This window comes from Pelecanus crispus, chromosome 1 (genome assembly GCF_030463565.1).
Source record: "Pelecanus crispus isolate bPelCri1 chromosome 1, bPelCri1.pri, whole genome shotgun sequence".
Classification (NCBI taxonomy): Eukaryota; Metazoa; Chordata; class Aves; order Pelecaniformes; family Pelecanidae; genus Pelecanus; species Pelecanus crispus.
In genome coordinates this window covers 108,300,913-108,326,862 of record NC_134643.1, presented here as the reverse complement: position 1 = coordinate 108,326,862, position 25,950 = coordinate 108,300,913, and positions in this window count along the sequence as shown.

The following is a 25,950-nucleotide window of genomic DNA, read 5'->3' as shown; positions in this document are numbered from 1 at the left end:
GCAGCCTAAACCACTAGCGGGCGGTATTTTCTCATTCATGCTCTGTACAGCACCAGGAGAGACCGAGGGATGCTATGAATGAGAAATGAGAAGGCACAGTGTGCCTGTTACACTGTATCTAAACCTCGCCTTTCTCTTCCCTCATCCCTCATTTCTTGAACTTTTTCTGCAAGATACAAAACTAAGGCAAAGCAAACACAGGAAAGTTGCGGCGGTGCAGTAACGCCTATTGTGAATACCATTTTTAATAGTACTTTTACAATGGTTAAATAGATGGACTTAAACTGACATGAAGGTCACTTTTATGTCATTGATTTTACCTACAGAATCAGTATAAATTTTGTTGACAAAGCACTCTTTTTGCTAGTATAATCTGCGTTTCCACTTGAATCTTCATCCCTTATCCAGCAAATATTTCTCATGTATACCGGCTGACCCCCATGGTTCTCCCTTTAATAACAGCACGGTTAATAATGAAAAATGCACTAAACCTACAAAGAACATGTAAGGCAAAGGAGATGAACTCACACATGTCAAGGGTAGGTGCTGTGGTACTGCAGCAGCAGCACAAACAGGGCTAGGAAGAGAATACCTTTTTAGACACATGATCTCATGGATAGGCATGATTTCACTTAAAACTTGACCAGGCTATTCCTAGGAACGCAGACCTTTACAACAGTGTCCTGGTTAGAAATTCCAAGTTCTCATGCCGGCGCAGATGCTATTTCTGAAGAGGTGCACTGGGAAAGGGCCCAGAGCTTGTAGGCAAGGTGTAGCACATGTATTATGGAGCCATCATATACAAAATGCCTTTCCTAGGCTCCCACATACCCTCCTCTTACCTATCCCTTTATCTGCCCCCTGTCTGGAACCTACTGCCTGGTCGGACATGGAGGTGGAGCACATCAGCTGGAGGACATCACTGAGAAGATCTGAGAACACATGCAAGCTGCATACTTAGGTGGTCCATGGACTCAAATTTCTCTCTACATATATTCTAGATCATGGCTCTTCCACCACTATTGAGATCCTCCTCACAGAAATGGATTAACAACTGCTATCAGGAGCTGTGAGGTATCAGACCAGTTAGGGAATACGTAGCTTACAGGCAATCTGGACTACGTGAAGTGGATCCAGGGAAAGCAGTGACAAGTACCTGGTAATACTTCTGTTAATAATTAATTGTTCCAGGTCTGCCAGTAAAAGAGGGGCTAATAATATCTCCCAGCCTCTTGAGGGGATCTCTGTATGTTTGTTTTATCAACACTTTTTGTACATTCTCTTAACATCCTCAGGCACAAGGAGCTGGAAAGGACAAAGCTTCTGAAAGACCTGAACAAGTGGGTACATCTGGAAACATGCCATGTTACATCACTGTCCATGAGGTTTGTTGCCTTCCAGTTTCTGCTAGGGGCTCATTCCCTACTCTCTTATCCCTTTTTCTGGGCTCTTCTAACACCACCAAAGCTTGCCTTGCTGAGTGGTAGGCTCAGGGCTTTCAGGAGCATTGTCACCACCCACTCTCCACCTTTATCTCCCTGCCTTCATTTCCACACCGTGGAATGACGTGGTGGAGGTGGCCTGAGAGAGCTCAGAAGCAAGACAGGGCAGCAATGGAGATGGCAAAACAGGCCATTATCTCTATTCTCCCAGTCCCAAGATGAGCATACCTGCCGTGCACTTTGGCTGACCTCAGCTTCCCATTTCCCACAGCGGAGCATGTTCCCAGCCTCTCTGGGGAGGACATCCGTGGGGACGGTTCCTGTTTCCCTCCCCTTTCAGTCATTTGCCTTCCTGATCCTGATATGATTGTTTCTTTGGGCACAGTGTAAAGATGCCAGCAAGGAACGGAAGCCTCTCATGCCTCAGCAATTTATTAAGAAGAAAAGGAGGTTATTGAACTTGGAAGCTGTTGAGCCAGTCATTCTCTTTTCCTGATCAAGAAGATAACCTGTCCATAGATAAATCATCCATCCAAAGGTCTTCAGCATTCCCTGAGACAACCTGGCCTCAAACTCATAAACAACTGGGTGGAGGGAGGCAGGGATTATCTACATACAGACCTGCCAGAAAACATAGGTGGTAGGGCTGAAGGGCTTCCAGTTTGGAGAGAGCTGTCTGTTTTTTTTCCTTTGTTATTTCCAGCAAACTTCAATCCCTTGAAGTCCTGTTACTGCTCAGTGAATGTGATATGCTTAACAGTGATATGGTTTAAAGCATTATCAGGATCCTTGTAAGAGAAGCATTAAGACTCTTTGGGGGTCCACTGTTCTGGATGAGACCTGGCAAAACTTTCAGCAGCTACTTCTATGGCAAGTCCTGCCTTGGCATAGCAACTGTTGATTACTCTTCCACATGTCCCGTGCTACAAGGCCCCATTCTTGTCTGATTGATAAACACCATCATAATGAGCACAAATTACAGGCATGTATTTTGTATTAAAATAAATGGCCCGTGTCTCTCCAGTCCCTGAAGCTCTGAAGTGAGAACGTGAACTCTAATATTTCTGCTGGCCACCCTGCTTTGGCCCAGGGTGCAGCAGGTTTGGTAGGTTTCTAACCTCTCTGCTGCATATCAGCTCCACTGACCAGTGCTCAGTGTACTCAGCTGCAGCCCTGGCTCTTCCTTTCAAAAGTGTGACCTCCTTTACCGAAGCATCATATAGAAGTCAATTCCGTTCTAACACATCCTCTTTAGCAGTACACAGTTGTGGCGTCCCTTTCCATTTTATATTCATCAAGGCTTTCCGTGCCCGGGAGGCTACAGCTGTAAGACATTGAAAAAGATGCTGGGATGGTTTGTACAACCGAATGTTAAAATCAATGGCTATAGCCCTAAGAAAAACTGAGTGGGCAGAAGTGGAGTAAAAAGAAAAAGTATTACTTGCTTGCTTGTTTGTGATTCTGATATCATAATTTCCTAGTTAACAATATTCAGTATTTGTGAGTCAGTGTTCTAGCAACCAGATTGATGATTTGGGTCTGCGACAGATAACCGAGCAGTGCTGGAATATGGGACCACTGGTTATTCGAGCACTAGCCAAAGAAAAAATAAACCTAAGTTATTGCTTAGTTTAACACATGCTGATGTTGCTGACTCAAAAACAGCCTTGGGGATTTTTAAATGTTCTAAACAGCTTCCTCGTTTTGTAGATCTTAAATCCAAAATGAACAAAACCTGTCATTCACCTCATCCAGATGGGTAAAGTGATGGTAGAAATGAGAGGCTGGCAGCAGGTTTACTGATGCCCAGTTAACTGCACTGTTATATGAAAGCAGAAGAAGGTCCAAAGTGGTCATGCAATGTATTGAAAGACAGGATGCTTTAAAAAGTCCGGTTTCCCAGCCCTGAGTAGAACCCTGGGCTAAATCAACACAAAGAAAGGATTTAAATAAGAAAATATAAATAATCATTGAGAACTGCTTAAAACTTTTTTACTAGGCACCAAAAATACACAACTCCCTAGTAAAGAAAGAATAGTGTAACTGAAAAAAACATAACCAGATTTAAAATGGAAATGGGGGTGGCTGTAAGTAAGTAAAACACATATAACAAATAGTAAGAGAGGAGAAGCTGAATACAATTTGGAAGATGGGAATTATAAAAAAAAAAAAAGATGATTAAAGTGAAAGGGAAAAAAAAAGACTGACAAAGCTATGTTTTAAAAAAGTAAATTAAGAACAAAATTAGTCCTAATCATGGTATTGATCTGTTATCAGATGGAAATGTTAGATTATTCAATAATAATGCAGACAAGAAAAATGAAATCAATATATACTTCTATCCTACTGCTGGGAAAAAAGAAAGTAGATGATGAAGACATTGTTGATGACATGTCCATTCTTGTAGTATCTCAGAGGAATTAAATATCACCTACTAAAATCAGGCATTTTAAATCAGCAGGACTGTATACCTTGCACTGAAACTTTTTTTTTTTTTTTTAAATACGCTGCACAAGATGTCTCTGCACTGTTTGTGTTGAATTTCTGTACTTCTTGGTGCAATGCGTAAGTCCTGGAGGAGAAGAAGAAAACCCATAATCTGGCATTTTGTAAAGACTATGTAGAAGGGCATAATTATTTTAGAATTATGTCATAACTGTAATTACTGAAAGGTAACTACAGACCTATGATAGGATCTCAGTCCTGAACTAAATAACAAAGTGGCTAACACAGAACACAGGGAGTAAAAGGAGGGAAATATAACTAGGGGCAATCAACAGGGTTTATAGAAAATTCACCCCATTGAGCTGTGAACTTTTCTGTGAGGAAATGGCACATACTGTTGTTAAAGATAACAAAGCTGGTACAATATACTTAAGATCCTGGAAGGCAGTTTCCCTTCTATCACATGGCAATTTGATTAAAGAACTTGCTTGACATAAAAATAAGATAGCAGTCATTAAACAGACTATAAATGACCTATCAGACCAGTCCCAAAATACAAATGAGAACTAGAAGTGATTGTTTTGTTTATAGCATGTCTGTACGAAGATCCTGGAGGGTGTTTGGCATCATGATATTTTTAGTCAATAACCTGGAAGAAAACATCCAATGTTTTGCAGATGTCACTAAGTCCAGGAGAGGGACAAATCATGAAAAGGGGGACTGCTGATCTAGACCACCCCTGATGGTGCAGTGAGTTGGGCAAACACAGAAGGGGTTTGCTTTAGCACAAGGAAGGTCATGTCTTGCACGTCTGCAAGAAGCTCAGCTGTAGCTCTGCTATGGGGAACTTTGTCCAGGGAAACAGTGGCTCTGCAGAGGACTCTGAGCTCAGGGTAGCTGAGGAACTGCATATGAGCCCACAGTGCAACATGGTGCTTGACAGGGCTAACATGATCCTTGGATGTACACGTAGAGGCAAGGTGTGTACATATGTCACCTCAGTCCTGCCTGATTTATTCTCCAATTTTCATGACAGTTCTCTGCTGTCAAAATCTCCCCATTATGTCTTCTACATGACCCCTAACTTGGCAAATTAGAAAAAGAGTGCTTATTTTCTGGTTCAAAAGTCAGCTTGCTTTAATGACTACCTGCTTAGCTGGAATAAAGAAGGTACCTCCCAGGACTGTCTTCTCACCTCGTACTGATCATATGAGATCTTAGATCTACACATGTGCTGCTAGTATGTAATTTTAAAGGCTTAAATCTGCTATAGTCCAGCTCCCAAAAATAATTTATGATCTGTGATGTAGCCCAGAAAGCAGTGTCACAAGTGGTGAGGTACAGCATCATCCTGGGGATTCTTGCTCATGCATTTCAAAAGCAGGTCCCATCTGTGAGCAATGTCTCATCTCTCAGTCCTGGAAAGATAGCGCCCGTCTTTGCTACCCATATAAGGGAAGCAGTTTGAAGGACACAGGCAAGACCATGTGAGAAGCAAATGGGAAGTGAGAAGACTAGAATTGCTGCAAAGCAGAATGAGAATAGCAAAGAACATTCAGCAGAAAAGAAAGCAATAAAATACACTGCCTGAACACAACCCGTATGTGCCAAAGGACAGCTGACAGACAACTTGAACGTACATCCTGCCTTCTTCAATTTAATAAAGACAATGCCCCACAAAGCACCTAGGTGCATTAGTATCAAAGGGTATCATGCATCAACACCTGAGCTGCCTATAGCAGACTCGTATATGTCCAGCATGAGGGTGCAAGCAACCTCCTGTTTATTACTGTACCCTTTCAACTCTACTTGTTGGAGTACAAACGCCAATCCTGGTGAGCTGCCAGTGAACCTACAAAGACTTACGAACAACCAGCCACCAATCATATACCAGAACAGACCCCAAAAAATAGAGACTCCTGCAAATTTTCTTGGATCTTGGATGCTATTTGCTGTATACATTGTCATGCCTGTCGAAAGCCATTTGACTGTCCTATGAGTAGATTTTAATGTAGCTGGAAATTGACACTTGCATTAACATGTCTCCCTGACAGCAAGGACTTCAGTCACTGATGAATCTCAGCTGTCAAAGACTGGAACCACTTCATCTCCTGCAAACTGGTCCAGTGCTGTTATACTCTTTGAATGTACTGCCTATCCTGCCAAAGTATTGAAAACTTGGAACTGTCCTAGAAAACATCTGTCCTGGGAAAAGCAAAGGCTGCCAAGGCATTAAGGAAAGGGTGTTGATTTCTGACCTTCTTTTCAAGAAAGGATACCTGGGCAAAAAGGCAAGCAAGGTGCAATAAAATTCTTATTCATGGAAAAACAGAACAAAATAAACAATGTAGGCTTTCTGCTAGTGCAGGGAGGAGAGCAGGCTCAGGCTGGGACTTCTAGAGGTAGCATTTAATCTAGCTTGTGTCCCTTAGAGAGAAGATAAAACTTCTGTAGACTGCCATGGAAGGAGATCTGTGAAAATGACAAGTGCTTGTGACGATCCAGGCTCAACTCTCCTTTTTAGGCAAGATATTTAACGGGGACAAAAGTAAAAATGCTTGGACACAGACCACGCATCCCTGACCCGTGGAGCCCACTGCCACAGGCTGGGTCTGACCCCCAAAGGACTACGTTTATCCAAGAGTAGTCATGGTTTCAACAGCTCTGTGTGCATTACAGAGAGGGGAATGGGCTTCTTGGGAAGGGTTTCTGTCTGAGCAGCAAAGTCTTCATGCAGCAGGGACCGAGTGTTCCTTTCGAGTCATTAACTCAGCTGTTTTGCACAGCAATAAACCCTAGATAAGGAAACAGCCAAGAGCAGCGCAGATTGCCAGAGGGGTGGGGTAGAGCAGAGGTCCCTGCTTCAGTTCCTGAAAAAACCCTTCACTTGTACTCCCCATGACTAGATATCTGCCTCAGTGGCACAGGTCATCCGTGAGCAGAGGCAGCCCCGGTACCACTGGAAACAAACGCAGGGAACAGGGTCATCGCATGTTTCTGGTGAGAGCCATCAAAGCCAAAAGCTATAAGGACTGGAGAAAGTCTCCCAGGGCCTGACTGTGTGAGCACAGCTGTCCCAGCCATGCGCTGGCTTGCAGTGATAACATTGTGTGCCGAGGTTGGCACTCAATCCAGGTGAGATCACAAGAGGAAAAGCTTCCCACCCCACGCAGCCTCAGCGGTCGTATCCACAGCTCCTCGCCCGCTTACCGCCCCTCGCCACGCTCCACCCAGCTAGCCCTCCTGAGCTGCAGGGGACACGCTGCCCTGCCTGGCTTTCTTCCACTGTGTCGGGGTAGGGCTGCCTCACAAGTGGCCATTGTGTTTCCTAGGAAGTACTGTTACAGCAAGTACCTGCTCATATCGGCTGTGCGCGAAGGCTCAGAGCCTCTGCCGGCCCGTATTAACATTGCCACAACCTCCACCTGCATCAGCACTCATCTTTCCAGCGCTGTTCTCAGAAGTTTCTAATGGTACGTTGCACCACCAACTCTTCCACATGCACCCTCTTGGCCTCTGCCAAAGTTTAAGTCTGTAGGGAATAAGGTAAGAAATGAAGCAAAGCCCTGGCATCATGGGAATGTAGTTTTTCCACAAAAAACCTAAAAAGTCAGGGGGGTGGGCAGGGAAAGAACTCATTCTTGTTTGGCTCAGAAATATAAGAGAATAACTGTTCCAGGTTTAAAGTTTGAAATATATGACAAAGCCGTAGATGATGGTATGCAAAGGAATGCCTTGGCTTGGCCAGAGGAGAATTAAAGCAACACTGATAAATGGTGATTAATACTTCTTATCACTGAGAGCCTCAGTGGACACTAATGAAGCCTCATTTACTTTTGGCTATCACTGCAGCATAATCCAATAAAAAGGTGAACAAAACACTCTGAGTTCAGGTGAGAGGCCTGCATCTATCCCATGCCCTCTTCTCCCAGTGAAGATGGTGCCTGGTTGCTCTTGCTGGGGACTCTGACTTCCCCCACCCTGTACAACCAGACAGCCAGACCCATGGGTGCCACCACGGCCAGTGGAACAGTGCTCTGGGATGAGGGGATGAGGGTGGTGGCAGCTCCTCTTTGAAATGTTGGTGCTCACCTCCACCGTCCTCAGTGACGGTCTTTCAGTGGTGAAGGTGGCTGCCGATGTCACGGAGTGGGAACAGGGTAGATGGTTACATGGGAAACAGGAATGAAGGGGGAGCAATGCTGCTTACTGGAGCAATAGCATTTGAAACTTAAAGAGGGAGAGTGATGTGGTTTGGCTGTTTGCAGACTTTTTGCAAAGGTCAGGGTGAAAAGGAATAATGCCTTGGGTTGAGAGGTGATGCCTTCTGCTCTTGCCAGGAGGTCCCAAATCTCAACCCCATAGCAGCCAACAGTAAGACAACCTCCGGCTGTAATGCCAGAGAGAACTGCTGTGATCTTCTATACCCACACCTTCAAAAACTTGGGTCAGAAGACTTGGCGGAAATCCTTCCCATCTCTGCAAGGGTCTACTTTCTGACAAGAATCCAGCCACAATTTAAAAGCCTCCTGAGGATTCTCCACAGACGTCAGTGAGTTTTTCTAGTAGTTAATTACAGACAATGTTAAAAAATAGTGCTCTTTTTCATATCCCCATATCCCATATTATTTCACTTCCCCCAGTTTCAAATTCCAGTTTTGGGATCTTACTACCCTTCAGTCTGCTAGACCATAGAAAGTTTGTTCCTCATGTAAGTATATATAGACACTGAAAAAAGTCAGCCTTCAGCTTTCCCTTTTCCCTTCAACTCTTCGACCTCTTTCACTGGAAGGCACGCTTCCAATTCTTTAATACCCTCAGGCATTGTCCCTGAAACCTCTTCCATCCAGGAACCACCAACAAAAGCACTAAATAGAGTACATGGGAAGTGACCGTGTTAGTGCTAAATGACACACGCACTCAGCCTCTCCTAGAGCTATTCATCTTGAAGTTATTTACCGAAAGCTGCATGAGTTCCCCCAGCTACAGCATCATCCTGGAATTTTGTCATCAGCCAGTGAGCCGTTCCAGCCTCCACTTCTTCCCGAGAGAAACTTGCCAGCTGATAAGCATAGCCTGTATTCCTTATTCTTTGACATGTGACTTACAGCAGCTAATGTTATGCTTGGCCCCATCTTTCCAAGTGATCCAGACTATTGCAGTAATGTATTTTTTTTGCTAGCTTACTCATTTTTGAGTCATTCCTACTGATCAGTTACTATTTTGCTGTCTTTCAGATCATTGATAGTAGAGTTCAATAGTATACAGCCACAAATGACCAACTTTACAATGCTTATTGCCCCCTACAGTTACACATCTCCATCCATTTGGAGGACCGACATGTTTCCTCTGAAGTTCTAATGTCTGCATTGCAAGAAACAGCAACAACAAAAATCCCTAAAAGCACTATACCAGCACTATCTATTCCTGGCTCAGTCTACCTTGTGTAATTTGATTGTAAGTGCTTTAAGGTAAAGTTGCCATTTGCTACATGTTTCTGTAGGGCCTACCACAAGTGGGCCCCTAATTAAGAAACGGTAGTCTTCCTCTCTGTCTGGGACAAAAGCAAGTGATTTACAATTCTTAAACTGCTGATAGGATCTTGTCTTTCAGAGATGTAAAATTTCTCATGAAAACACAGGAACATGAATAAATTATTCTCAAAGTGTCTGTGGTGCAAGTCCCTGATCTGGCAAAGCTTGCACATGCGCTTAACTTCGTCCTGTGTCAGAGGAGCTGGTCTCAATGCACAGTAAAATACAGGCTTTCTGTTTTTGCAGGACTGCACACCAGGAGGATGCATAGCATGCAACAGGGAAGGTGAAAGAGGAGGTTAGATAGTCAGGCTTTTCTTTATACTGTTGTAAATACAAACCTCACATTTTCTTTTCAGTTGTTAAATACACAAATATGGGATTGAATTCCCATGCCTGGTTGCCTCAGGGGCAGTACACAAATTACACAAATTGCAAATAAGCAAATATATGGATTCCTTGACTTCCAAAGGGGGTTTGAAGATTAACTACTTAACCCTATTTATACTGACACTGGCTGGCTAATGAATGAGGCAAGGCAACACCCTTGGCTGGTAAGATTCATGATGAAAAAAGTGGGTTATTCCATCCCAGGGGGGAGAAGGGCTCATGGGTCTGGCATCTCACTGTGCAGATTTCCCATCTGGGACAGTAGTCTGTATCTACAGGAATGTCTGATCTTTCCCATTTTATTGTAGGATCACTGTACGAGAAGGTATGAAATCCAATGGCTTTGCTCAGTGTAAAGAAAGGGTCCAAGTGACACAGATCCTTCCTGGAGAGGCACTTTCCCTCACTGTCATAGCTGACTAATGTGAGAACAACCTACCTCCTAGAAGATTTCACCTTAGCTATGAGGGACAGTTTGGTTTTCTGCATCATCCAAGCGGTTTGCCAATCCGTGTCAGACCACACACCAGAGAGGAAGCTAGCACACTCCGGGCTGCTCAGGTTTGGTGTTTCTGACTGGGAGCAGAGATGTGATTATAGGATGAAACAGTAGCCATTGCTGTCAGGAAACACCAGCCCTTGCAATGTGCTACTGGATATTAAACTTTTAGTAACCTTCACTTTAGCCTCTTGACTAGGACCAGGAAATACAGAAGTGTCTTACAAGCACTTCCAAGCATCAACACCCTGCATACTCTGCACCCCAAGGTATGGCTGTGGCCTATGGTGACAGACCCATGAAGATTTTTAATGCAAAGAGCCTACATGCCAAGAAGAGCTTCAGAGACCCACGCTGCAGTACCATTGTGTTCAAGCTAGCAAGAGAGGTGGTATAAACACAGCATCCATGACTATTGCACATGGCACTTGCGCTGTGATCCACAAAGTAAAATAACAAATACATTTCTTTTGGTCATATATTCCTTCACATTACTTTTGGGAATACGGGATTACTCAGAGATCTGATACAGAGGATCCAGACCATGCTAGAGCCACAACCCCCCCACCCCCAGTATGAATTCAGGATAGTTATCCAAAGGATAAATTCTGCTCTCATTGAATTTGGAGAGAGCAGCAGGACTTGGGGACCCATCATTTATGTACTTGCCCCCGCAGAGGCTCTTAGCCTAGGTAGCTGAAAAAATACAGTATTTATGGAGTGTATTAAATGGCTGGGACATTTCTCCATTGTACAAACCACTGTCAATACTTCTCCCACCTCTCCCTGATTATTTTCTTCCTTTTTCCATCTTTCTTTTTGTTTTTGACTCCTTCCCCTTTCTGTATCCCTCTGCTTCGGCTTGACTGGGCTTTCATTTCTTCTTTACCCCATGACTCTATCTTTGGTATCATCTTCTTGGATGATCCACACCAGTAGCACTGGACGCTCCTTTCCCCCCAGACTGATGGACTTCATCCCCCTCACAAAAACATATCCCAGTAGTATTAGGCCTGTATGGAAAAGCAGACATCTCCTGGTTACTGTTAGTTCTTTATTGCTTCATACAGGAAGAACCTGTTTATAGCCTGGAGCCTGCGAAGATTTCTGGAATTTGAAATGCTTTCTCCTTCCATTTTGAGGGCAAGCAGCTGAAGAGACCAGGAATCCTGCCTCCCCTCACAAATATCTTGGCCTTCCAGATATCGACCTTACCTTCAGATCCTGCAGCTCAGCAAATGTGCTATCATATATCCCAGTGTTTACCCAGCCTATGCAATCTGATAGGCCACCTATATTGAAGAGGGTGATTAACGTCTAAGAACGGATGGGAGGTGACCTTCCACACAGCCATGATATATTTTTGGAAGGGCAAGGCAAAGTCAGAAGGGCTTACTAAACTCTTTGATCGTTTAAGCTTCTGGTTACCAAATAACCATCAGTATCCTTTCCATAAACCCATTTATTCTTAGTAACATGAATCCCCATCCCCACTTCTGGAACATTAGCATCTACTCCCAAGCTACATCTTTCCTCCCAGCTACATCATCCCTCAGCAGTTCCAGTAACCCATTCCCCAAGTGGTCTCCTTTTTCTGATTGATGGCACATCACGCGTCTTGCTTACTGCACCCTTCTCTCACCTTCCACAGCACCCCAGTCACTGGACATGAGCAAGCAGTAGGCCATAGTTTGAAAACTGCTGCTTCTAAGCCTCCCACAAAAAAAATTGTAAGAGAATCTACTTAATTCATGCATTTCTCATAGCTTCTCTCATTCCCCTGTCAGTTGTTACATTCACATCTGCTGCTAACTAGCCTCATTTTTAGCAAAGCACAGCAGGAGCTAGAGAAATCTAAGTCTGGTAGAGTTATAATATCAGAAGTACTCTCCCACATTCATTACCTCCATGTCCTGCTTTTTATTTTCCCTATTCCCTTTTTCTTCTCCTTTCTTTTTTGCTGGCATGGTGAACTGTTACACCAGGTCTGCAGCAAATATGAGCTGGTTAGTGCTGAGCACAGGAGCAGTTCAGCTACTAGTTCACATCCCCTCATTGCTGCACATGGACAAAGAGTGGAGGTGGCTGGTGTTGGATGCCTCAGAAGAGAACCAGCAAATACCAGCACCCTTAAGGGACGTCACATAGAATGTCTGTGGGAAAATGCTGACCGAGGGCATGACATGAGAAGGACACGCATATCTCACACCTCTTCTGTAGCAGGGGTATCCATCTCAAAATGGGACTCACCACCTTGCTGTCGTTCCTGGTCTAAGTACATAATGCAGGGGGGTTTTGTCAAAAAGCACTCCAGAAAAAAAAAAAAAGACAGTAAGCCAGGCTGGTGGTGACATGGCCCAGTAGGCCACTAATTAGGACATTTTACTAGAATGTAAAAAAAAAAGAAAGAAGTCAAGTTCAACACTTTCTCCATTTGACCTCAAGTGTCTTGGACAAATGGTTCTGCCCTTCAGGCTGGAGCACATTCTAGGATGAAGTTCATCCAAATCTGACAAGGAAGCTCCTTAAAATTTCAAAGAACAATAATCAGACAGCTAGATAAAGTGCAAATGTAAGTCTTGCTCTTACGTGGGCAGATTACCAGAGGGACATATAAGAAACACAGTCCCACGTTTTACCACCATGACAGCTTAGCCTAATGTTGCATACACTTCATTTCATATGCTCTGCTGAGCCACTGAGCAAACTTCAACGTCATAGCTGCCTCCTCCTCTACAAACAGTGGATTTCAGAGGTGAGGAGGCTAGGTGCTGTTTCACATCCCCCAAGAAAAGAAGGAAGTTAAATCTGGTCATTTACCTCCTGGTCTTAGATACCAGCCCCAACACTTACCTTCTCCACCAACCCTGCATTGTGCGGCAGTTGATCCGGTATGCCTTCTCTGAAAACTTCTCTGAGATCAGACACTGACAGCAAGATAGGGGGACAGCTTGTTTATTGATCCCAATGGACTGAAGTGAGAACTAGATATCAGGTTCCTCAGGCTGTTACCAAATGCAGACTTTGGGGACGTTACTGACCGATACCACAGACTTCCAGGGTGAGGTAGCATCAGCAGTTTGGGGAATCTAAGTACTGGTCTCAAGAGCTAACAGGGGGTGCAAAGTAGCACACTGGTACACAAATACCTTAACAATATTCAGCTTCCTAACTCCTAGGTGGGCAGTTACTCAGTATTAATTTCAAGGGAAATTAGGTGTTTATTGTCTCCAAGGTGTGCTTCTGATCCTGCCTAGTATGAACAGGGTCAAGGAAAAAGCGTTGAAGGTTAAGAAAAGAAATTTTGAAGGCTTGGAAAAAGGCATAAAGGTGGGCGAGCAGATGCAGTAAGAGTCAGTAAGTGGTTAAACACGACTCATGAAGATGGCAAGTATGAGGGGATAGCAGACAGCCATGAAATGGGGACATATGGAGTCCACAGGGAGAGGCTGAAACCTGATGGACAAACCGCAGAAGGAATATGGAACTGGAGAATGACAAGGGTATGCAGCAGGACCTGGGAGGCAGGATGCTGGAGACCGCAAGCAGCACTGCAGTAACTGAGGACAACTGAGCTTTTCACTTGAGGATGTAGGCAAAAATCAGTTTTTAGAGGAAAAACTGGTGAGATTTGACAGGTCTATATGCAAGACAGACCTTGGATACAGTAAAATGCGTGGTAATCTGGATGTCACTGTCAGGGAGAACAGCAGAAGTGCTGCGGGTGAAGAGAGTTGGTCTTGGGAAAAGGCCCAGGTTTCCCACACATCGAGTTCCAGATGTTGTTAGGGGATGATGGAAGACTGGAGAAATGAGAAGACACTGGAACAAAGAGATGATAGTACAAGATGTTGGACAGAAATACGAGAAAGAGAGCAGAGGGGGAGAACAGTTCAAAAGCACAGGAAATATCAAAGCTGGTGGGGAAAAAAAATAAAAGACTCCTAAAGGTGGCTGGGGCAACACTAGATATTCCTGTGAGAACAATTTTTGGATTATGATATTGAAAATAAACTTCAAGGTATCCAAGCAAGTACTGGAAAGGAAGAACTTGGCAAAGATAATGTGAATACAGGGGATGCGGAAGGAGTTCGTTCCATTCTGCAAGTTTGCAGCATGTGGAAGTGATTACAGGGATGATTACAAGACTAGTCCTATATAAAAGATACAGGATAATAACATTCAACGAATAACATAGTACAGAGTAGAACAGTAGTCCAAGAAAAAAAAATATGCTTAGAGTTGCATAAGCCTATTTTCTGAATAAGATGAAAAGTGAAACAGCAAGTCAAATTGAAACTTTTCATTGATATCACTGGAAGTTTCTGTTGTTAATGATAATTCCTTCCTCTAAAGAAGTCCCTTGTTTCACCTTTCATCATTTCAAATAGTTGGACCAGTGAAGCTGAAATCAAATCTTCAGCCATGAAGAAAGTGAAGGACTTTGGCCCCAAGTTCTTTGATAAAATCTTCAGAAGCTTTTCTCCAGCAAGGAATTTTAGCATCATGACTTTTCTCTCCAGTTCAGGAAGAAGGACGCTAAGTCTAGGATCCTTTAGAAAAAAAAAAAAAAAGAAAGAAAAAACTGCATTCTTAAACGTCCAAATTTCTCATTCAGAAGGAAAATTCTTCTTTCCAGTCAGTTCCATGACAGGTTTCATTATTCTCCTCTAGTGGCAAGATACTGTAGACCAGTTTGGCACCAGTTACAGGTTCCAAAAATTACATACCTGCTCCGTAGTTGCTTATTGTTTTATACTCAGGGGTCCTTAGTTCAAAACCATAAAGAGGACTCTCCCAAGTGTATCACTGCAAGTTGCTTGCCTGTAAAAAAGAAAATTAAAAATACTTAAAAAATTTCTGTGGGCCCACAGGTAGCAGTTACATGTTGAAAAATAATACCCTCTTTTAGTGATAATTAAGATTTGTACAAGAACTACTTAGGTGCTTAAGACCCCAAGAGAGAGAAATAAGTTATTTCTGGAAAACGAGACAGACAACAAAAAACCCTGTGCATTCCTTCCCATTATCATAACTCTATTGTTTATAGCTCTGGATGCTAACGTACTGCAATCACTTCACATGGCTTACATTTCCAACTCCACTAGGTACTGAAAAGTAACAGCTACCCCAATTTCTGTAAACCCCTATTCTAACACAAAATTCATGTGCTGCCGTGCCAGTCATATCAGCACACCTGGTGCTCCATAAACCTAGGACGTTATTCCGCCTTCGCCTTGCCTCAGATTAGGGCTGTTTCTTTGTTACCTTGCTCTGGACCCGAGTCCCACGCTGGTTGCTTGCTGCAGGCGATTCAGTTTCCCATGTTCTGCAACATTTTCTGCAGAGCTGCTCAGGAGATTACACCAGCGATGGCATTTTATCAGTGCTGCTACGAGGTGAGCGCAGACACGATAAGGAAGCGTTAAAAGTCAACGAGGTGCCATTGACAAGGATTGAAGCTGGGCTCGCGCTTCCCCACCCATCATGTGTGCGCTGACGCTGTGCAGTCCAGTCGCCTCCTCGCCAGCTGCTGCTTTGGCAAGTGGCCCCTTTCACCCTCTCTTTTCCGTACGCAGCCTCCTGTCTAGCCAGCCAGCTCATCTCCGCTGGAAGCTGTCACGGCATCAGGCCTGCAGGGAACAAATCTTTTCTTATGAAACCCCCGTGGGTTCCCTAGCGAGCATTAAAGAGATTTTTTGTTGCTCCAGCAGGCTGATGGAGGGGTAGCCTGGTTGCTTCAGTTTCTCCCCACCATGTTCCCTCCCGGAGAGGAAAGATCTGCTCCCTGAAGTGACTGCTTTCCCAGGCAAGTGTTTGCACATGCTGCCTGGAGCAGAGCAGAGCAGAGGGCCCCAGCAGCATGCCTGGCATACACCCCGCAGAGATTAGCCCCCTGCACAGACAAGCCCCAAAGCTTGGGAAACCTGCTGTGACTAACAGCTTCATTAGGACCTAAGACTTTTTCCACCAAGTTTTCAAGGGCAGGTGAAGAAGCTCATAAGAAATTTATTTCTTTTGTGCAACCACAGTCCCTGAGCTGGAACCACATAAGCAGCCAGCAAGCTGTAGGCTTAACCACGTCACAGGGCAATGTCATGTTAAAGTCAGAACATCCTGGCTCCATTCTTGCCATGGTGACCATTAACTCTGCACAGCAACTGCAGAGAAAGCCTAGGTGGCCACAGACTGACAAAACAACCTGAAAGTCAGGAATCTCTTCCACAACCTACATACACACATACCAAGGACACCAAGGCTGCTCCCGCTGCCTGAGCTACCACAGCTGAGGTCCAGTAGCTCAAGCAACGCTGCTCTGAGGAAGCAACCAACTCACAGAAGCACCACGAACAGGTCTGGCATGCAGCAAACCCCCACAACCATTGCAATGAGCTAAAGGACTCCATTATACTCCCATGAAGCAGGCGTGGTTGTCACAACTGCCCTCTTCCCAGCTGGTGCCAATGAAGTTCTTACCAGCAGCCTCAGCACAGAAGCCCAGGTCTGAAGGAAATTCTCAGTTCACCTCCAGCGATGCCCTGCCTGTGTGAGGTTGAGATAGATGCACTGAGCAGTTAACTAGGCAAGCTGTACCTTGCCAGTCCTCTGGCACCCTGAATTTACATTCATAGAGAGAGAAGAGCGAGCTGCTGCTTCTTGGTGTGCGTTTGCTGGAAAACACCTTCTGAGATACCCATGCTTTCTGTTTCCTAGTCTTCGTAAAGACACTAGGGGCAAGAAGAGTCTCTCCCTACTCCGTGACATTTGATACGAACACGCATCCCGCCATGCAAGCAGTAGGCAGCACAGGCGGAGCCCCCTGCCCGCTCCTGGGACAGCAGGCATTTAGGGGTTAGTGCTGAGAGCAAGTGTCAGGGCCAGCCCTCACCACGCCACATACCATGCTTGTGTTGGCAGGCGTCGCTTCCCGTGCCGTGCAAAGCAGATCTGAGGCTCCCAGGAGACCTAAAGACCCAGGAATATCATTAGAGGGACGTTTCTTCCCCAGAAGAAACAGATTTCCAGTACAGGAACTCCATCTAAGGTCACTTAGCTTTGGATGTTGCCCTGTTTATATCTGCACAGGAGTAAGAGGCTGTGACAGTACCTGCAATGTGTATCACTGTAGGGATATCTGAAAGCAACAGTCACAGGCTACGTGCAGTGAAGGCCCCGCTCAAATACCGAGTAGATGCTATTTCAGCTTAATCTGCAGTGATTTCTCCATTGTCTGTAATTTCTATTTCTCCCTCTACTCCCACCCCTCAGGACAAAGGCTTTGTCCAAAGACATGAGCGTGCCTCTGCCAAGTACCACAATGGGAACCTCAGGGGTTTGTCCTGCTTTGGATTCATTTCCTTTACGTTATTTTTTAAACACACCCCTGTCCCCCAACAGGGTAAAAATGCAATCCCTGAACCAAAAGGTGCCGGAGAACGATGGGCAGGTATACTGGTATATGTGGGGAAGGACAGACGGAAACCACAAGGGCCATTGTGCCAGCACCTCCTCAGTGGCTCCAAGCATCCACAGCTGCTCCAGCCTGCAGCGTGGGCAGCTGCCAGGTTCCCCGGTGCCCTCTCCATGGGAGACGCAAATGCTGGGCCCTCCGTCCTCCCTGTCTCCGGATGCAAGCAGGCCTGCGGGAGCGAGCAGACCATCCCTCCCCATGGGACCCTGCTGCCAGCCAGGCTTCCTTCATCACCTGATGATGCTCCACAGCCTATGAAACAAGCCTCTAATGCTGGAAATGCAGAATTCTTCCAGAACTTCAGCAGTTTTGGAAAGGAAAGGGGGGGAAAAAAAAAAAATCTGATTTAAAAAAAAATCATTGAGAACAGTTTCCTTTGCCCAGTGTCTTCCTCCAGCACAGTGGGCCCTGTGCCTGGGCTGGGTGTCCCGCTGCCAGGTTTTTGGGCCTCGGCTGTGGTGTGTCCCCCCCAGGCAGCCAGCTCTGGCAGCCCCCAGTGCCTGCTGCCCCGGGGCATGGCCATCCTTGCCCTGCCTCCCGGCGGACACCCTCAGCTCCTGATTCCTCTATGTTACCAGTCCTCAAGCATTTTAGTCGGGGACCTAGCAAGCTCCTGAGAAGGCACTGCCTTGCAGGTTTTGCCTGGAGCTGAAGGACCTCATGCATGGTAGTTCAATGTCTGCTCCCAGGCAAAAGCAGCAGGTCTGGCAGGCTTCCCCCCAGCATTTTCACAAGCAGTTGCCTTACCTTGCTTGAGCTTCAGGGAGTTCAGTTTGGGGTGAAGGGTAGGTCAGCTCTTATCTCATATCTACACACGCAAATGTAACCCTTACCAGCTCCCTTTCCAGCCCCCAGAGTTCCTGCCTGGCAGCACAGTGAGGACCACATTTTCCCCCTCTGCTGGGGCCTTTTAGCAGGAGACAACCTGTGCCAAAGAGCCACAAAGATTTCCTAGGGACCCCCCAGCTTTAAGGAAAATCCTGGGGGGCATCTATGACCTTTCTCCTCTGCAGTCTTTGACGCAGGGCTCATGGCCAGGGGAAGAAGCAGAGCCACGGCCCCCTCCTCTCCCCAGTCCAGGCTGGTGAGAGCAGCCCCAGGGTGATGCTCAGGGACAACAGGAGCTGAATGAAACCCCCACACAGGACCCTTCAGGCCCTGTGAGATTCAGAGATTATGGAAAGCCACCCTGGCCCCCTTCTCCTCCTGGAAAATGTTTTTAGTGCGGCTGAGGTGGATTCAAGAGCTTGAGCTACAGGATCTTGCAGTTTGCTTAAGCAAATACTGCTTTTGTCAATTTTCCAAAAGTCTGTTCGCACGCAGACTGTCCTAGCATCCTGCCAGGGCTCCAAACATTCATCTATGAGGAAATTTTCTGTGCCTGCACCCTTGCCTTGCCTTCTGACCATTTTAAGAACAATCACGCAAATATAAGCCCATATGGAAATCTAAGTGTCAGAGATTGCATTCTCCAAAGTCTTGCTAAGTATGTGACTTAGGGAGCTCTGCTCAGACCACCACCACCACCTTGTCCTAACCACAGCACATCACACTCAGCTCAAAGTCTAGACTAGCAAATCGTATCTGTATCCCTCACTGGCAGAGGCTACCACAGGACAAAGACACCAAAACTGAGTGGGGGTGGGTGGGAAGGGAATAGTGGAGCAGGCAGAGACAGTTGGTCCCGTGTGTTTTCTTTCCTTAAAGATAAAAATGTACCCCAGTCAAATGAAAAATCAGGAACAATGCAGGAATTTTAAAGAGGCCCAAGCTGCCACCTGACTCAGCGTCTAGGCAGGATATCGATCAGCGAGGCTATTCTTTATTCCTCTGCTATTGTTTAAGACTGGCCTCCCTCATGACAGCAACAAGCGTGGGAACACAGCAGCTTTGGTGTTAAAAAGTGCTTTTATCACTGGGCTGAGTAGAGGGGTCTCTGGGAACCAGAGATGGTGTGTCTGATAGTCAAGGAAAGGCATTCAAACCGAGAGCCTTATTCTGAGAGCTCTAAGGCCCTGCTAACAACTCTGAAGCATACCAACACAATGCAGCACATCCCCAGTCCAGCATTTCTTCTGAGTTGTGTTCAGGCTTTGGTGAGCTCAGAGAGGTGCAGAAAGAAAACAACTCTGCCTGCTAAAAATTCTTGGGTTTTTCCTTGAGCCCCAGAAGCGGCTCTGGCAGCAGCTCCTGTAGACATACCCACCCTGGTTTTAAACGAGCCGGTAAATGGTGTGGCACAGCACAGAGAATAGGCTTGCCACCCATGTCCTTATCCCTCCCCCTGAGCAGGTTTTGCTAGCCAGGTTGGGCTCCAGCCTGCCATGGCTGCCACAACAGTGCCAGCAGGCGAGGGCACCTCCTCCTTGCTAAACAGAACCAAACAACTGTAGGGTGGCATGCATCGTTGCCACTTAAACTATCCAGTTGCCTGGGGCCCACCAACAAGCCACCGCAAGTCCCTACCCAATGAACTGATAGACAAGTTATACAGTTTCGTGGTAGCTTCAGGCAGGAATAAAGTAAATTTTTTGGTTTCCTGGTAAATCTCAATGCACTAAAAAGCAACATGCTTCAGTACTTGAGCACAACTGATTTGACTGAGTAGCAGGCAAACAGTGACCACCAACCAGGTTTTCAGCCAAAATATTTCTGCCTCCCCTCAGGTCTGTACAGCTGGCTCCTGATTTTATATTCTCTGTAGGTTTGTTCTTCATTTGCAACAGAATCTCACACGTAACGACCTTATATGTACATATGGGGGTCTTTGTTTTCACCTACCCTTAAGATAAAATAAAAAATGAAACTCCTTCAGACACTGACTGGACACATATCAACATATGAATTCACTTCAAAGACACCGCAAATGAAAGTACACAATGCACTGCTGAGTGGATCTCCAGACATAGGGCATGCTCTCTGTAGACACTAAATATTTATTCCAGCATCTAGAAACACTCTGCAACATTGCTTCATGTGTCTGTGTAAGAATACTGTCCTGGTTTCAGCTGGGATAGAGTTAACTTTCTTCCTAGCAGCAGGCATAGTGCTGTGTTTTGGATTTAGTAGGAGAAGAATGTTGATAACACACTGATGTTTCAGTTGTTGCTGAGTACTGCTTATGCTAGTCAAGGACTTTTCAGCTTCCCATGCTCTGCCAGGTGCACAAGAAACTGGGAGGGGGCACAGCCAGAAGAGTTGATCCAAACTGACCAAAGGGCTATTCCATACCATAGGATGTCATGCTCAGTATATAAACTGGGGGGGAGGGGGGGGGGGTGTTGGCCAGGGAGCAGCGATCGCTGCTCGGGAACTGTCTGGGTATCGGTCGGTGGGTGGTGAGCAATTGCATTGTGCATCACTTGCTTTGTATATTGTTATTATTATCATTATTATATTGTTATTATTATCATTACTATTTTACTTTATTTCAACTATTAAACTGTTCTTATCTCAACCCAGGAGTGTTTCTCACTCTTACTCTTCCGATTCTCTCCCCCATCCCATTGGGGTAGGGGGAGTGAGTGAGCGGCTGCGTGGTGCTTAGTTTCTGGCTGGGGTTAAACCAGGACAAATACGCAGTTTGGTAATAGTGTGACCGCACCAATTTTTTCTGCAGGCTTTCATGCTTCAGTTTCATTCTTTCCATGCATTTTTCACCTTCCCAAAGTTTAAAACCAGTCAGGACTCAGCCAAGATTCTCCACCTCCAGTCTGTGAGAAATGGACAACTAAGCTAAACTTAGACTTTTTTTAGTAGGCGATAGCCCCCCTTCTACAAGAACCTTGTTAGCACACAAATACTGCTTTTCAAAGATGATGGACATCCTCTGATGTTATCTCAGGACTGGTTATTTATACTGCCTCAATGCCAGCTTGTACTCAGTGCCTAGCACAGAGCTAGCCACGCACCAGACAGGGAAGCTGAAACACAGAGCCTAGCTCCCTCTGCCTATACAGGCACCATGGACATGACAGGCTGGAGCCACTTGGCTCTGTGAAAACAAATCCTGCTCTAGCACTAACCTGCACATCAGTCCAGAGGTAAGCAAAGTAGCTACTGCATCAGCTCACAAGCTTAGCAAAGATGTCAGTTATGTCCTTATCCACATATTTGGGCAGTCAAGAGTTGAGGAATCCATCATCTTACCCATTACTCCACAGTCCAAAAAGCAATCCAATAAATGCAGCACGTTGCAATTTAAGGGACATCTCCTCTCTCCTTGAGCTCAGTGGCATGGTCATATTTTCACTGCTTACTTTCTGACCTTCTTCCTCTTCCAAACCTAGCTTGCTCTCAGACAGTGAAGGTGCACCTATAACCCACAAACTAACAGGACCAAGGCACAGGTTCCGGTATGATCCTGTTATCATCAGTACTGTTGAACAGTCAGCGTGCTCCCTGGCAATTTCGCTCCAAGCCAATGATGCTCTCCTAGGATGGTTCGGGCGCTGGCCTGACTAATAATGGCTCCCACAAGGCAGCAGGGACAAAAGCGCCCTGTTTGGGGTCTGAGGGAGGGCGAGGAGAGCCAAATGGACATAAGCTAAGCTATGTCATTTGCTCTCAAGACCAGCAGAGCAGTTTCTCATCAATATTAAGACGTTGTCTTTTCACCCCATACTGATCAAACCCCAGAACTTCTGCTAGCAGCAATAAGCCCCATATTTGTGCAATCATGCCTCTCTTGTCAGGGAGCTGGTCACAAGAATGCTTCCTGCAGCTTTTTCCATGAGGGGTTAAGATTACTCAGGAGCCTGGAGTACTTAAAGATGGATGTGCTTCCTCTGCCAATGCAGCAGCTCATACTCCTCCCGTGAATTTCACCTGCTACCACACAGCTTTGTCTCCTGGACATTTTGGATTACTCCAACATGTGAGTTCAGGCTACAGGCCCCACAGAACTCAGGGCATCGTGTCTCACAGAGCACGACGCTCTTCAGAAATGCCTCAAAAATCCCCTGCCACATGAAAAGAAAGATGTCAATCTATGAACCGCTTCAACAATTGTTCCTTAACTGGGAACTCATAGGCAAGGATAGTCTATGTGAAAGCTGGGGACAAAGTATCCTCTGCCAAGGGAGTCCCAATCATGGGACAGTCTTCCAGAAGGAAGTAAACAAATCCAGAATGCAGGTGACCATTTTTTAGGAGTCTTTCTTGTTGAGAAAAGCCTGCCATGAAAATAAGTCTTGATACACTTTTCTAAGAAGGACAACTCAAGCGACCAAAACAGAAAAGCTACTCTGACAGAGCTGCACCTAGAAAAGCAAAGAACATGTATTTTTAAACATAGAAGACTCTTCCTCAGTGAGTAATCTGACCCCCCAAATTAGGAATGTTATTGATACCATGGGACATATGTGCCAATGTATAATATTACTCACCAGATACATACATAGGTAGATATTTGTGCTAGTTGTGAATATGGTCATGTTCTTGTCCCTATCCAGGTCACTACTATATATTTTAAAGAGCATCTGTGCTACAATATGCTTTGGGACGTGTCCCTTTATTAATTTTTTTCTGTGTCAGACTGGCAAACTACTTCAGTAATTTTCTTCTTTTTATTTGTTCATGATCTATAACAAAGCTTCCTCCTCAAACCAAGGCCACTTGGCTTCCTAAATAGCTTTATCTGAAGAATTTCTTAAAAATAAGACAAATAATTTCTCCTTTTACTACTTTTCTTGATATGCAGAAGAAATCCTGTACACTGATATGATTTACTTGTACAGAAGCTGCTGCACTGACCTCAACCTGCTACAGACCATCTGCTCCCAGCAACTTATAAGCATAGTGTAATTCAGCTGGGAAGGGACTTCAGGAGGTTTGAACTTCTTGTTCTTTAACTTCATCACCTGAGACCTGCCCTCCTTTTGGACACCAGTTTCCCCAGCAGTTCATCTTTACTACCAGCACTAGACAGACTAGAAGTCTATAGCCTGGATTCTAGCAAAGCTGAGGAGTGGTATAGCTCAGAGTGCAGCCTATTATCAGATAGAGCAATGTGGATGCTGCTCTAGGTAACGCCAGAAGCCTCAAACAGTCCCAGAGCTCAGAATGCTTTAAGATGTCTTAAGGTAGGCAAGTGGTGGGTTTTCTCTACTGTGTCCCCATTCTCCTTCACTCCAGCTTACAACCCAGTCGAGAAGGAGTGCCTCCTATTAACCACACTTACTATGTCACCACCCGTTCCAACAACTGGAACTGCTGCAGAGCATTTCTGACCATCACCAGCCGGCTTCAGCAACTTGGACAGAAGGTAACATCAGCAGGTTAAAGGAAGTAGGAGGCCCAAAAATTTCCATCTTTGGATATCTCTGGCCACCACAGCCAGATAATGTTAATGTTGGTATCACAGTGAGTTTCTTCAGCTCCATCATCTTCCTTTTTCATAGCTGGACCATCTCACAGCTTTGTTGCGCTTGGAAACAAAATGTGAGTTCCCATCCAGTTCAGTGCCAAGCAGACTGCCTGCGCAAAGCCTGACAGATACCACTCCACAGATCACCACTGACCTCTGTATGGCTTCCTGTAATGCTGGTCCATTTGCAGACTACGATTTCACATCGCTTTGGTAGCTGAAAGATAATCTTGTATCAGTCCTGTGCTGGAGTTTCTGAGTAGGTCCATTTTCAGAGTGGAAAATAATTATTTTTAACTATAAGAAGTAATTTCTCAAGGTATCTTTTTTAATGCAAGGTTGATCATACAGTTCTGAACAGAGGATGAAAAACAGGACGGATTGCTCAGGTGGAAGGAAGGTTGTGTGACCTGGATTGAAAGTAGTTTGACTGGAAGACTGGCTTGGATTTGCCCAGATCTATCAGATGGGAATGGGAGAAGAACTTCCCTCAAAGGTTTTTGGAATGGGGCTGTAGGGACTGCAAGAGAGAGCACCTCGTGTGACCAGTATGGGCAGCCACAGGAGCTCCAGGAGAAACGCTGAAGTCTGGTGTTAGATTTACTCTGGATTGTGGCACTTGGGGAGTTCTCCAGCTCTTAGGAATCTGATGGCATTAAAGCACCAGCAACTACTCTCAAGGCAGCATTCCTCATGTTTTCCAAACAATTTGGGAACTGCAAATAAGTGCAGATTTCTCAGCTCAGTAATTGTGATGTTGCCTCAGCATTTTTCTATCAGCATACTTCAAAGCCCTTTAGATTTTCTCCCCAAATGCAGCCATCCATCCTCCTCCAACAAATCTCAGACCTCACTGATTATTACCAATAAAATTATTGATGTTAGAAATGCTGACACAGGAAGATGAGGCTATTTAAGAACATTTTACCAGATGTTAGTTGAGTGATACTGCATAATTTCATGCAGCACATTGCAAAACCTCTTTCTTCCCTGCTGTGTTAAATAGTTACTTTCCCTGAGAGAGAAACGTGGCTTTTCACAAAGCAGGCCTGAGAGGAAAGTGGGGAAAGAGTGTGGGAACAGCAGACAACATCAAGGCTTCCATTTCTCTATTCTCTGCTTCTTGTGAGCAATCTTGCATGGCTCTTAACCACTGCCATTCATATTCTGAAGTGCTCTTTCAGTGGGCACATCCTGTGATGTCCCTGGTTTGGTGACAACACTCCTAAATACTGAGTGCATTGTCAAAGAATCAGTCTTGGGATCCTCTTGGTCTGAAAGAACCGATTTACTTTTCTCCGTTGAGAGGCATAGGGTAATTACAGGAAGCTTCCACATCATACCATGTGGGTATCACATGCAAAAACTATCTATCCTACTAACATGCATTGTTTAGGCATCTCTGTTTCTCAAACACACAGAAAGCAAAAAAACCATCATCCCCAACCAAGAGAAAAAATTACTTATTATCTTAATAGTTATTTTTATCATATCTCAATTTGGGGGGAGAGGGAGAGGAGCTTTTAAGGAAAATAAATTCTGTTTTTCTCACCAAGAAGCCAAACTCTGTATTTGAGTACAGAACTGCAAGATTCAGCTCACAACCAGTGAATTTATAGCTACCTCAGCTTGTTTCAATCAAGTTTAAATATCTCTTCCTTTTCCACCATTTTAAGGAAAATAATAAATATCAGCAAACAAACACAATCCTGTCTGACATCACTTACTGGTCAGATTTTATCACCAGGTTTCTGCACGAGCTCATTACAGGGGTCTTAGCCCAGTGCAAGCCCACTTTCACA